We start from the raw sequence: 15,447 nt of genomic DNA on the forward strand, positions 1-15,447 counted from the left end.
GTCATGGGAGGGAGAGGGAGGCGCTAGGGCTTAGATTGAGTTGCCCTCCCTTCCCCCCACTATATATAGGGCCAAGGGAGAGGGGGGAGGCGCAGCCTTGGCCCTTCCTCCAAGGAAGGGTGCGGCCAGGGAGGAGTCCCTCCTCCCCAAGGCACCTCGGAGGTGCCTTCCCCCTTTAGGACTCTTCCTTTCCCCTTTCTCTTGGTGCATGGGCCTCTTGGGGCTGGTGCCCTTGGCCCATATAGGCCAAGGCGCACCCCCTACAGCCCATGTGGCCCCCCGGGGCAGGTGGCCCCACCCGGTGGACCCCCGGGACCCTTCCGGTGGTCCCGGTACAATACCGGTGACCCCGAAACTTGTCCCGATGGCCGAAATAGCACTTCCTATATATAATTCTTTACCTCCGGACCATTCTGGAACTCCTCGTGACGTCCGGGATCTCATCCGGGACTCCAAACAACTTTCGGGTTACCGCATACTAATATCTCTATAACCCTAGCGTCACCGAACCTTAAGTGTGTAGACCCTACGGGTTCGGGAGACATGCAGACATGACCGAGATGACTCTCTGGTCAATAACCAACAGCGGGATCTGGATACCCATGTTGGCTCCCACATTTTCCACGATGATCTCATCGGATGAACCACGATGTCAAGGACTTAATCAATCCCGTATACAATTCCCTTTGTCTATCGGTACAACACTTGCCCGAGATTTGATCGTCGGTATCCCGATACCTTGTTCAATCTCATTACCGGCAAGTCTCTTTACTCGTTCCGTAACACATCATCCCGTGATCAACTCCTTGATCACATTGTGCACATTATGATGATGTCCTACCGAGTGGGCCCAGAGATACCTCTCCATTTACACGGAGTGACAAATCCCAGTCTCGATTCGTGCCAACCCAACAGACACTTTTGAAGATACCTGTAGTGTACCTTTATAGCCACCCAGTTACGTTGTGACGTTTGGCACACCCAAAGCACTCCTACAGTATCCGGGAGTTGCACAATCTCATGGTCTAAGGAAATGATACTTGACATTAGAAAAGCTTTAGCATACGAACTACATGATCTTGTGCTAGGCTTAGGATTGGGTCTTTGTCCATCACATCATTCTCCTAATGATGTGATCCCGTTATCAATGACATCCAATGTCCATGGTTAGGAAACCGTAACCATCTATTGATCAACGAGCTAGTCAACTAGAGGCTTACTAGGGACATGGTGTTGTCTATGTATCCACACATGTATCTGAGTTTCCTATCAATACAATTCTAGCATGGATAATAAACGATTATCATGAACAAGGAAATATAATAATAACTAATTTATTATTGCCTCTAGGGCATATTTTCAACAGGGTGGATGGTAGGAGCTTGGCCAGCATCTAGCCTAGTTCAAACTGAGGGAGGATGGGAGGAGCTCGGCCGGTGTTGCGTTTAATTCTGGCCCACTCATGAGCAGACGTGTGGCCGGAGTAGGTTTCTTGGTTTGCATGCGGGTTTAACGGACGGGTTTGATGGAGGCGAGGAGGCGTGTTTAGCCGGGCGTGCAGCGGGCGGCATAGTACTATTCGATTTGACAGCGGGCGATGCAGTTCCTGATACGGCTTAAATGCAGACGAGGGAGGGGTAGCGGTTCCCGAAATGTTGAACGACCAATCATGCATCGTCCTTCAATTAGCATCGTGCGTGCATGATGGAAGTAATGGGAGGAGGAGCGGGAAAAGAGGTTGCACGATGTGAATGCAACACAGTTTGCACTCATATAAAGGCGCCCCTCCATTCCAATGCATCTACCACATCTTATGCACCTAAGCATTTGCCTAAGCACAAAAGTACTCACTCCATACCCATGGTGGTGATGCGCGCGAGCGGCAAGCGGCTGTGCCAGATGGTCCACGACACCAGCCTGCGGCATGGCGCCAAGGATCGTCTCCAGACGGTGTTCGTGACCGGCTGGTGGATGGCCACCGTCGACGCCAACTACGACTCTCAATTGGACCAGATGATCATTGCCACCACCAACAAGTTCACCATCCTCAAGAAGCTCGGGGACGACATCGTCGTACTCCTCCTGCCCGCGCGCCCGGGCACCTCATTGCCTGCCACCCTAATCAGCCTCCATGGTCGGAACCTCTTTCAAGCACTGGTGGCCCTACGGCTGCCCGCCGACGCCACGAAGAATGTCCACCTGGAGGTCGCACTTGCCACGAGGCGCCTTGCCCTACAAGAATTCGTCGACCTACACATCCACATGTACGGGCAAATCGTGTACATAGGTATCTACAAGGCCATTGAGGACGCTGCGACGTTGGCCTTCCTCAACCGGCTGGAAGCCTTGGATGCGTTTGCTGAGAAGCACCTTGACCACGCCACAAAAGCCGCTACTTCTTAGCCACTGGTCGGTGGCACGACGCACTAAGTTGAGGAGGAGGAGGTCGTACGTTGATGGACGCATCTTTCTTCTTGCCTCCTGTAACCACCACTGGGATCACATCATCATGGCCTTAATTCTTATTGTGCTATTGCATTCTCGTTCTAGTCAATACCGACATGTGCGATCCCTTTGCTTAATTGTATGCATCACTGTAACTAGTACTCCATCCGTCAATTTATAAGTTGTGCTTAACTTTTCCATCAACTTTGTGCAACGCACGGGCATCTTGCTAGAAACGCTAGAACATGTCGGACCGCATGTGACCGAACCGACGATGCGCCAACCTAGCTACTACGTACCCTACTTATCTAGCGGAAAAGGCCCCGCCCTAGCGTTTCCAATCATTATTTCTATCTATCGATCGTGCCAAGGAGCAGAACCAAAGGTTACAATTTATACATTTTTCTCTACTCCTACTCCTATAAAAAGACTCAGTTGGTGATGGTGGTCTGTCTGCCATCCGTCGTTTCTGACCATTAGATCTGCATTTAATGGTTGTGAGGTAAGTTGTGGCATTTTTGCAACAATAGCCCACTTCTCTAGTCCAATTTGCAGAAAACCCCTTATTATCTTGAAAGCAACCACATCCCTCCCTCACCTCATCAAAACAGCCCGAGAAATATATTTTGAGTGAAAAGTAATATATTGGGAGTATATCAAAACAAGAGTGATTTCTTTCAAGTTTGTGAACAAGTACTACTATTCTACTACTTTGAATCCGTCACAACGCATAGGCACGTTGCCAGTAAAAGGAAAAGGCCTACCGCATTCGCGTCGCACCCCCACACGCCCGGGAATTAGGAGTACTCAACGGCCCATCCGGCACGCCAGATAGCTAGGGAAGGTGTGTTGCCTAGCATTTTCACTTTCATGTGGGACCGCCGTTGAGCAAACCGACCATTGGCAAACCGCACCCCGCTCGTCGCCGGGTTGGAAAACCGAAATGAGGGGAAGATCTAGTTGTAGCACGGAAGCCAAGAAATTTGGTGTCTGACGGGGCTCGTTGATAGAGTGTTATTTATTCATAACTAGCAAGATGCCCATGCGTTGCACGGAAAATCAATATGCATTTGTATGAGTAGTTTATGTTGTGGGAGAAAAGGATGAACACGAGAAGGCCTTATTTGCAAATGTGGAGAGGGTGTGGGCATCTTTTTGCAAAATTTCCATAGTTTCCTTCCTATCCGTCAGATATAAATCGAACGGCATATATTGCAGGATGGCAGACACACCATCATCACCAACTCTATTTTTTATAAGAGTATAGATATAGATATAGATATAGATATAGATATAGAGAGTAGATATTGGTTACCAAATCTCATGCGTGCAATGCATGTGTAGCTTACTAGTTGGTCACCAAATCTCATTCGGGTTTGGCACGAGCTCGTACTACGGGAGCACCACAAGGCCTGCTGCAGGAGTTACCATTTCCCTCTCGGGGATCACGGGACCGAGCTTCAATGGCTTAGTGCACCGGCCTATGAGTCAATGACATGTGGACCTTAAATGTGGTTGGCCCACATGTCATTCACATGGTGGTGGCATGGTTCGCGACTCACTTGTTTGAGATGAACCAGCCAGTGGTGGTGTGGTCGTGGCGAGGGTGCTACAGTTGGGCATCGAGGTGTTACAAGGCGTAGATTGCCACACCGGCGGGTACTACCTGCAGTACAGAAGTACTCCAATTGAGGATTGATGCCCGGGACAAAATGTGTCACAGACGCTGGATGAAAATTCGATGGTGCAGGAGTATGGATCGGAGCAGGCAAACCGTGTCCAATCGGGTGTGGCTGTGGTAGAAAGTTGATGGTCGCCGCAGTTCAGCTGGCCCGCATGTCATGCACACAAAGGCAGAGGAGCGGTGGGGCCGAGAGAGATGAGGCGCACGTCGGGAGAAGTCGTGCCGTCAGTTGGAGGAGCGTCGTGGGAAACGTGTATTGGTGTGGCAGTGGTAAAAACAAGAAACGTGATGGTCGCCGTGGTTCAACTTCCATGGACAAGATGTCATGTCTGCTAACACATGCATTGCATGCCGCTCACTACAAGGAGCAGAGTAGAGAAAACTTGTCCCAAAGATACCATTTTTCCGATAAAATTCTCGAGATATCATTAGTTTTTACACATGAGATTACTCCTGCAAGGGTCAATCACAATAGGTTTTTTGTAAAAAAATGCATCTTGATGTTCCCTGCAATGCACGAGCATCTTGCTAGTTATAGAAGAAGGCCACACGGGCATCTTGCCGTAGGGTGTGCCACCGACCCAAACCCAATTTTCTTTTCAGACGATTAGGTGCACCGGATGTCGTGCCACGCTAAAAAATGTTAAAAAACAGCTCCAAACCTACCGAATTGGAGGAATCAAAGATCCTTACTTGAGGAACTTAACTGGCACTCTACTGATTGGACTTTACCGACTTCAGAAACCAGACTTAGAACATGTTATCTTCAAACCATCAAAATAGCCCGAGGAATATATTTTGAGTGAAGCATGATTTACTTTTAATGATATATGTATATCAAAACTAGAGTGTTTATATTTCAAGCCCGTGAACAAGTATTATTCTACTACTTTGGATTCATTGCATCACCCCGGGCCAACACATTGGTAGTAGTAGTCTCTATCTCTATCTCTACTCTACTCTTATAAAAAATAGATTTGTTGATGATGGTGTGCCTGCCATCCTGCAGTATAGGCCGTCCGATTTATATCTGACGGATAGGAAGGAAACTATGGCAATTTTGCCAAAAAAATAGCCACACCCCTCTTATACTAGCAAGATGTCCATGCATTGCACGGAACATCAAGATCTTGTGGGAGAAAAGGATGAACGAAGGAAGGCCTTATCTACAAATGTGGAGAGGTGTGCGGGTAAATTGTCATAGTTTCCTTCCTATCCGTTAGATATAGATCGGACAGCCCATATTACAGGATGGCAGGCACACCATCATCACCAACTCTGCTTTTTTATAGGCCGTCTTATTTATGTCTGATGGATAGGAAGAAAACTGTGGCAATTTTGCAAAAATAAACCGACACCCCTCTCCACATTTGCAAATAAGGCCTTCCCTCTTTCATCCTTTTCTCTCACAAGATAAACTACTCATACAAATGCATCTTGATGTTCTGTGCAACGCACGAGGATGTTTCCTTGGGGGTCTCTCCAGCACGGCGTGGCCATAGTTGCAAGTTGATGCCCCTTGAGATGCCGACGTTGAGGGGCACTTGGATTTTGTCCGATGAGCAGGTAAGATGAGTTTGATCACGTAGTAAATGCATTCTAAAGACTACTTCCGTGTCCATTTCCTAATTCTCCCCCAGCCCACTGTTTCACAGGTTAGGCTCTGTGCGAGTGGAGATTGGCTTGCATATGTATGGGAGGGTACCAACATCAATTTGCACAACATTTACAATGGTGACACCGTTCCCGTAGAACCTTTGTCCAACATTGGGGTCAGCCATGCAACGGGCCACCGCCTGAATTGGTACGATGAAACCACGGTGAGATTGAAGAAGATAGCACAAACCTTGCACATGCCAGTCAAAGGTGGACGATGATGTCTGCGGCCAATTTGTTGTCGTACGAGTACGAAGACGCTGTGCTCCTTTCTAACCGCATCTTCGCGGTGACAAACCAGGGGACTTGTTTCGTATGGGACACATCCAACGGTATACTCCCTCTCTCTCAGTTTATTTGTTCTAAATTTTTTTCGTTTTATAAGTTTAAAATTCAAATTTAGAGCTCCCCATCACATGTTGAGATTACAATGTCCATTAAATCGTTGTGTGCATGTATAGTAAAGAAACAAATCTCGAGTTTGCCACGAGTTTGTGTAGCACTAGCACCACAAGGCCTGGCGCAGGAGTTACATTTACCTCCCGGGGCCCTCGGGTCTGAGCTTCAGCGCCTAACGACACCTGCCTTTGAGTCAATAACATGTGGACCCGATAGGTGGCTGGTCCACATGTAATGCTCCCGAAGGCAGAGGGGAAGTGGGACAAAGAGGGGTGAGCCGCAGGTTGGGGGACGTGTGGTGTCATGGGTTCGAGCGGCATCGTGGGAATCGCGTGTGGCTGTGGTAGAAACTTGATGCTTGCCGCATTTCAGTTGGCCCACATGTCATGCACACAAAGGCAGAGGGGTGGTGTGGCCGAGAGGGGTGAGGCGCTCGTCGGGGTACGTGGTGCCATAGGTTGGAGCGACGTCGTGGGAATCACGAGTGGCAGTGGATGAAACGTGATGGTCGCCGTAGTTGAACTTCCATGATCAAGCTGTCATGTCTACAGACACATGCATTACATACCGATCACTAGAAGGAGTAGTAGAGAAAGCTAGGCGGATAAATAGTTCCTTATAGTCAAGCGGACCCACGCTACTATTTGTTCCAAAGACATGCACACCATCGAAATAGTCCATCTATATCAATATACATAGAGAGGGAATATTTTTTTTACAAGAGAGCAAATATTTCATCCATCCATAATGCCCTGCTGCTGGTGCAGCATCTTCTTCTTCTTCTTCTTCTTCTTCTTGTTCTCATTTTCTGTTGGATACGGCTTCGCAACAAGCTCTCTGGACCTTGCAGCTATCTCAAAACTCACACGGGCATCGAGGGTAGAATATTTTATCCGCTCGTACGTCAAGGGATAATTCTCCCATCTAGACGACCTTAATACCAGCGTCTCGTCACCCTTCTAAGGATTTGTTCCGAGCACAAAATTTGCTGTTGGAAATATGCCCTAGAGGCAATAATAAAAGCATTATTATTATATTTCCTTGTTCATGATAATTGTCTTTATTCATGCTATAATTGTGTTATCCGGAAATCGTAATACATGTGTGAATAATAGACACCAACATGTCCCTAGTAAGCCTCTAGTTGACTAGCTCGTTGATCAACAGATGGTCATGGTTTCCTGACTATGGACATTGGATGTCATTGATAACGAGATCACATCATTAGGAGAATGATGTGATGGACAAGACCCAATCCTAAACATAGCATAAGATCGTATAGTTGTTTGCTAGAGTTTTCCAATGTCAAAGTATCTTTTCCTTAGACCATGAGATCGTGTAACTCCCGGATACCGTAGGAGTGCTTTGGGTATACCAAACGTCACAACGTAACTGGGTGACTATAAAGGTAGACTACGGGTATCTCCGAAAGTGTCTGTTGGGTTGACACGGATCAAGACTGGGATTTGTCACTCCGTATGACGGAGAGGTATCACTGGGCCCACTCGGTAATGCATCATCATAATAAGCTCAGAGTGACCAAGTGTCTGGTCACGGGATCATGCATTACGGTACGAGTAAAGTGACTTGCCGGTAACGAGATTGAACGAGGTATTGGGATACCGACGATCGAATCTCGGGCAAGTAACATACCGATTGACAAAGGGAATTGCATACGGGGTTGCTTGAATCCTCGACATCATGGTTCATCCGATGAGATCATCGTGAGTATGTGGGAGCCAACATGGGTATCCAGATCCCGCTATTGGTTATTGACCGGAGAGTCGTCTCGGTCATGTCTACATGTCTCCCGAACCCGTAGGGTCTACACACTTAAGGTTCGGTGACGCTAGGGTTGTAGGGATATGTATATGCAGTAACCCGAATGTTGTTCGGAGTCCCGGATGAGATCCCGGACATCACGAGGAGTTCTGGAATGGTCCGGAGGTAAAGAATTATATATAGGAAGTGCTATTTCGGCCATCGGGACAAGTTTCGGGGTTATCGGTATTGTACCGGGACCACCGGAAGGGTCCCGGGGGTCCACCGGGTGGCGCCACCTGTCCCGGGGGGCCACATGGGCTGTAGGGGGTGCGCCTTGGCCTACATGGGCCAAGGGCACCAGCCCCAAGAGGCCCATGCGCCTAGGGTTCACAAAAGGGAAGAGTCCCACTAGTGGAAGGCACCTCCTAGGTGCCTTGGGGGGGAGGGAAACCTCCCTTGGCCGCCGCCCCCCTAGGATATTGGATCTCCTAGGGCTGGCGCCCCCCCCTTGGCCCTCCTATATATAGTGGGGGAAGGAGGGCTTTTCATCCACGCCTTTGGTTGCCTCCTTCTCCCTCTCCAACACCTCCTCCTCCTCCATAGCGCTTGGCGAAGCCCTGACGGAGTACTGCAGCTCCATCACCACCACGCCGTCGTGCTGCTGCTGGAGCCATCTTCCTCAACTTCTCCTTCCCTCTTGTTGAATCAAGAAGAAGGAGACGTTACGCTGACCGTACATGTGTGGAACGCGGAGGTGCCGTCCGTTCGGTGCTAGGATCTCCGGTGATTTGGATCACGTCGTGTTCGACTACCTCATCCCCATTCTTTGAACGCTTCCGCTCACGATCTACAAAGGTATGTAGATGCATCCGATCACTCGTTGCTAGATGAACTCATAGATGGATCTTGGTGAAACTGTAGGAAAATTTTTGTTTTCTGCAACGTTCCCCAATAGTGGCATCATGAGCTAGGTCTATGCGTAGTTCTTCTTGCGCGAGTAGAACACAATTTGTTGTGGGCGTAGATGTTGTCAACTTTCTTGCCGCTACTAGTCTTATCTTGCTTCAACGGTATTGTGGGATGAAGCGGCCCGGACCAACCTTACACGTAGGCTTACGTGAGACCGGTTCCACCGACTAACATGCACAAGTTGCATAAGGTGGCTAGCGGGTGTCTGTCTCTCCTACTTTAGTTGAAGCGGATTCGATGAAAAGGGTCCTTATGAAGGGTAAATAGAAGTTGACAAATCACGTTGTGGCTTTCACGTAGGTAAGAAAACGTTCTTGCTAGAACCCTACTTCAGCCACGTAAAGATATGGCCAAAGTTGTGATGAATGATGAATGATCTATATGTGATGTATGAGATGTTCATGCTATTGTAATAGGAATCACGACTTGCATGTCGATGAGTATGAGAACCGGCAGGAGCCATAGGAGTTGTCTTTATTTTTTGTATGACCTGCGTGTCATTGAGAAACGCCATGTAAATTACTTTACTTTATTGCTAAACGCGTTAGCCATAGTAGTAGAAGTAATAGTTGGCGAGCAACTTCATGGAGACACGATGATGGGGATCATGATGATGGAGATCATGGTGTCAAGCCGGTGACAAGATGATCATGGAGCCCCAAGATGGAGATCAAAGGAGCTATGTGATATTGGCCATATCATGTCACTATTATAATTTGATTGCATTTGATGTTTATCATGTTTTCCATCTTGTTTACTTAGAACGACGGTAGTAAATAAGATGATCCCTCATAATAATTTCAAGAAAGTGTTCCCCCTAACTGTGCACCGTTGCGACAGTTCGTTGTTTCAATGCACCACGTGATGATCGGGTGTTTGATTCAATCGTTCACATACAACGGGTGTAAGACAGATTTACACATGCAAACACTTAGGTTGACTTGACGAGCCTAGCATGTGTATAGACATGGCCTCGGAACACAGAAGACCGAAAGGTCGAGCATGAGTCGTATAGAAGATACGATCAACATGAAGATGTTCACCGATGTTGACTAGTCCGTCTCACGTGATGATCGGACACGGCCTAGTTGACTCGGATCATGTTATACTTAGATGACTAGAAGAGGGATGTCTATCTAAGTGGGAGTTCATTGAATAATTTGATTAGATGAACTTAATTATCATGAACTTAGTCTAAAATCTTTACAATATGTCTTGTAGATCAAATGGCCAACGTAGTCCTCAACTTCAACGCGTTCCTAGAGAAAACCAAGCTGAAAGACGATGGCAGCAACTATACGGACTGGGTCCGGAACCTGAGGATCATCCTCATAACTGCCAAGAAAGATTATGTCCTACAAGCACCGCTGGGTGACGCACCTGTTCTCCCTGCAGAACAAGATGTTATGAACGCTTGGCAGGCACGTACCGATGACTACTCCCTCGTTCAGTGCGGCATGCTTTACAGCCTAGAGCCGGGGCTCCAAAAGCGTTTTGAGAGACATGGAGCATATGAGATGTTCGAAGAGCTGAAAATGGTTTTCCAAGCTCATGCCCGGGTCGAGAGATATGAAGTCTCCGACAAATTCTTCAGCTGTAAAATGGAGGAAAATAGTTCTGTCAGTGAGCACATACTCACTATGTCTGGGTTACATAACCGCTTGACTCAGCTGGGAGTTAATCTCCCGGATGACGCGGTCATTGACAGAATCCTTCAGTCGCTTCCACCGAGCTACAAGAGCTTTGTGATGAACTTCAATATGCAGGGGATGGAAAAGACCATTCCTGAAGTATTTGCTATGCTGAAATCAGCAGAGGTAGAAGTCAAGAAGGAACATCAAGTGTTCATGGTCAATAAAACCACTAAGTTCAAGAAGGGAAAAGGTAAAAAGAACTTCAAGAAGGACGGCAAGGGAGTTGCCGCGTCCGGCAAGCAAGCTGCCGGGAAGAAGCCAAAGAATGGACCCAAGCCCGAGACTGAGTGCTTTTATTGCAAGGGAAGTGGTCACTGGAAGCGGAACTGCCCCAAATACTTAGCGGACAAGAAGGCCGGCAAAACAAAAGGTATATATGATATACATGTAATTGATGTGTACCTTACTAGTACCCATAGTAGCTCCTGGGTATTTGATACCGGTGCAGTTGCTCACATTTGTAACTCAAAGCAGGGGCTGCGGAATAAGCGGAGACTGGCAAAGGACGAGGTGACGATGCGCGTCGGAAATGGTTCCAAGGTCAATGTGATCGCCGTCGGCACGCTACCTCTACATTTACCTTCGGGATTAGTTTTAAACCTTAATAATTGTTATTTAGTGCCAGCTTTGAGCATGAACATTGTATCGAGATCTCGTTTAATTCGAGATGGCTACTCATTTAAATCCGAGAATAATGGTTGTTCTATTTATATGAGAGATATGTTTTATGGTCATGCTCCTATGGTGAATGGTTTATTCTTAATGAATCTCGAGCGTAATGCTACACATATTCACAGTGTGAGTACCAAAAGATGTAAGGTTGATAATGATAGTCCCACATACTTGTGGCACTGCCGCCTTGGTCACATAGGTGTCAAACGCATGAAGAAGCTCCATGCAGATGGACTTTTAGAGTCTCTTGATTATGAATCATTTGACACGTGCGAACCATGCCTCATGGGTAAAATGACCAAGACTCCGTTCTCAGGAACAATGGAGCGAGCAACCAACTTATTGGAAATCATACATACTGATGTGTGCGGTCCAATGAGTGTTGAGGCTCGCGGTGGCTATCGTTATGTTCTCACCCTCACTGATGATTTGAGTAGATATGGGTATATCTACTTAATGAAACACAAGTCTGAAACCTTTGAAAAGTTCAAGGAATTTCAGAGTGAGGTTGAGAATCAATGTGACAGGAAAATCCAGTTTCTACGATCAGATCGTGGAGGAGAATACTTGAGTCACGAGTTTGGCACACACTTAAGAAAATGTGGAATAGTTTCACAACTCACGCCGCCTGGAACACCTCAGCGTAATGGTGTGTCCGAACGTCGTAATCGCACTCTATTAGATATGGTACGATCTATGATGTCTCTTACCGATTTACCGCTATCTTTTTGGGGCTATGCTTTAGAGACTGCCGCATTCACTTTAAATAGGGCTCCGTCGAAATCCGTTGAGACGATACCGTTTGAATTATGGTTTGGGAAGAAACCTAAGCTGTCGTTTCTGAAAGTTTGGGGATGCGATGCTTATGTCAAGAAACTTCAACCTGAAAAGCTCGAACCCAAGTCGGAAAATGCGTCTTCATAGGATACCCTAAAGAAACTGTTGGGTATACCTTCTACCTCAGATCCGAAGGCAAGATCTTTGTTGCCAAGAATGGATTCTTTGTAGAGAAAGAGTTTCTCTCGAAAGAAGTAAGTGGGAGGAAAGTAGAACTTGATGAAGTGTTACCTCTTGAACCGGAAAATGGCACAACTCAAGAAAATGTTCCTGTGGTGCCTGCACCAACTAGAGAGGAAGTTATTGATGATGATCAAGATACTTCTGATCAAGCTCCTACTGAAATTTGAAGGTCCACAAGGACATGTTCCGCACCAGAGTGATACGGCAACCCTGTCTTGGAAATCATGTTGTTAGACAACGGTGAACCTTCGAACTATGAATAAGCGATGGCGGGCCCGGATTCCGACAAATGGCTAGAAGCCATGAAATCCGAGATAGGATCCATGTATGAAAACGAAGTATGGACTTTGACTGACTTGCCCGTTGAACGGCGAGCCATAGAAAATAAATGGATCTTTAAGAAGAAGACAGACGCGGATGGTAATGTGACCATCTATAAAGCTCGGCTTGTCGCTAAGGGTTATCGACAAGTTCAAGGGGTTGACTACGATGAGACTTTCTCACCGGTAGCGAAGCTGAAGTTCGTCCGAATCATGTTAGCGATTGCCGCATTCTATGATTATGAAATATGGCAAATGGACGTCAAAACGGCATTCCTTAATGGTTTCCTTAAGGAAGAATTGTATATGATGCAGCCGGAAGGTTTTGTCGATCCTAAGAATGCTAACAAGGTGTGCAAGCTCCAACGCTCGATTTATGGGCTGGTGCAAGCATCTCGGAGTTGGAACATTCGCTTTGATGAGATGATCAAAGCGTTTGGGTTTACGCAGACTTATGGAGAAGCCTGCGTTTACAAGAAAGTGAGTGGGAGCTCTGTAGCATTTCTCATATTATATGTAGATGACATACTTTTGACGGGAAATGATATAGAACTCTTGGACAGCATAAAGGCCTACTTGAATAAGAGTTTTTCAATGAAGGACCTTGGAGAAGCTGCTTATATATTAGGCATCAAGATCTATAGAGATAGATCAAGACGCCTCATAGGTCTTTCGCAAAGCACATACCTTGATAAGATATTGAAGAAGTTCAATATGGATCAGTCTAAGAAGGGGTTCTTGCCTGTGTTGCAAGGTGTGAAATTGAGCTCAGCTCAATGTCCGACCACGGAAGAAGATATAGAAGAGATGAGTGTCATCCCCTATGCCTCAGCCATAGGTTCTATTATGTATGCCATGCTGTGTGCCAGACCTGATGTAAGCCTTGCCATAAGTTTGGTAGGAAGGTACCAAAGTAATCCCGGCAAGGAACACTGGACAGCGGTCAAGAATATCCTGAAGTACCTGAAAAGGACTAAGGAAATGTTTCTCGTTTATGGAGGTGACGAAGAGCTCGTCGTAAAGGGTTACGTCAACGCTAGCTTCGACACAGATCTAGATGACTCTAAGTCACAGACCGGATACGTGTATATTTTGAATGGTGGGGCAGTAAGCTGGTGCAGTTGCAAGCAGAGCGTCGTGGCGGGATCTACATGTGAAGCGGAGTACATGGCAGCCTCGGAGGCAGCACATGAAGCAATATGGGTGAAGGAGTTCATCACCGACCTAGGAGTCATACCCAATGCGTCGGGGCCGATCAAGCTCTTCTGTGACAACACTAGAGCTATTGCTCTTGCCAAGGAGCCCAGGTTTCACAAGAAGACAAGGCACATCAAGCGTCGCTTCAACTCCATTCGTGAAAATGTTCAAGATGGAGACATAGATATTTGTAAAGTGCACACAGACCTAAATGTAGCAGTTCCGTTGACTAAACCTCTCCTTAGAGCAAAACATGATCAACACCAGAATTCCATGAGTGTTCGATTCATCACAATGTAACTAGATTATTGACTCTAGTGCAAGTGGGAGACTGTTGGAAATATGCCCTAGAGGCAATAATAAAAGCATTATTATTATATTTCCTTGTTCATGATAATTGTCTTTATTCATGCTATAATTGTGTTATCCGGAAATCGTAATACATGTGTGAATAATAGACACCAACATGTCCCTAGTAAGCCTCTAGTTGACTAGCTCGTTGATCAACAGATGGTCATGGTTTCCTGACTATGGACATTGGATGTCATTGATAACGAGATCACATCATTAGGAGAATGATGTGATGGACAAGACCCAATCCTAAACATAGCATAAGATCGTATAGTTCGTTTGCTAGAGTTTTCCAATGTCAAAGTATCTTTTCCTTAGACCATGAGATCGTGTAACTCCCGGATACCATAGGAGTGCTTTGGGTATACCAAACGTCACAACGTAACTGGGTGACTATAAAGGTAGACTACGGGTATCTCCGAAAGTGTCTGTTGGGTTGACACGGATCAAGACTGGGATTTGTCACTCCGTATGACGGAGAGGTATCACTGGGCCCACTCGGTAATGCATCATCATAATGAGCTCAGAGTGACCAAGTGTCTGGTCACGGGATCATGAATTACGGTACGAGTAAAGTGACTTGCCGGTAACGAGATTGAACGAGGTATTGGGATACCGACGATCGAATCTCGGGCAAGTAACATACCGATTGACAAAGGGAATTGCATACAGGGTTGCTTGAATCCTCGACATCGTGGTTCATCCGATGAGATCATCGTGGAGTATGTGGGAGCCAACATGGGTATCCAGATCCCGCTGTTGGTTATTGACCGGAGAGTCGTCTCGGTCATGTCTACATGTCTCCCGAACCCGTAGGGTCTACACACTTAAGGTTCGGTGACGCTAGGGTTGTAGGGATATGTATATGCAGTAACCCGAATGTTGTTCGGAGTCCCGGATGAGATCCCAGACGTCAGGAGGAGTTCTGGAATGGTCCGGAGGTAAAGAATTATATATAGGAAGTGCTATTTCGGTCATCGGGACAAGTTTCGGGGTTATCGGTATTGTACCAGGACCACCGGAAGGGTCCCGGGGGTCCACCGGGTGGGGCCACCTATCCCGAGGGGCCACATGGGCTGTAGGGGGTGCGCCTTGGCCTACATGGGCCAAGGGCACCAGCCCCAAGAGGCCCATGCACCTAGGGTTCACAAAAGGGAAGAGTCCCACTAGTGGAAGGCACCTCCTAGGTGCCTTGGGGGGGAGGGAAACCTCCCTTGGCCGCCGCCCCCCTAGGAGATTGGATCTCCTAGGGCCGGCGCCCCCCCTTGGCCCTCCT

This window comes from Triticum urartu, chromosome 3A, assembly GCF_056163025.1.
Source record: "Triticum urartu cultivar PI428250 chromosome 3A, HENAU_Tu73, whole genome shotgun sequence".
Classification (NCBI taxonomy): Eukaryota; Viridiplantae; Streptophyta; class Magnoliopsida; order Poales; family Poaceae; genus Triticum; species Triticum urartu.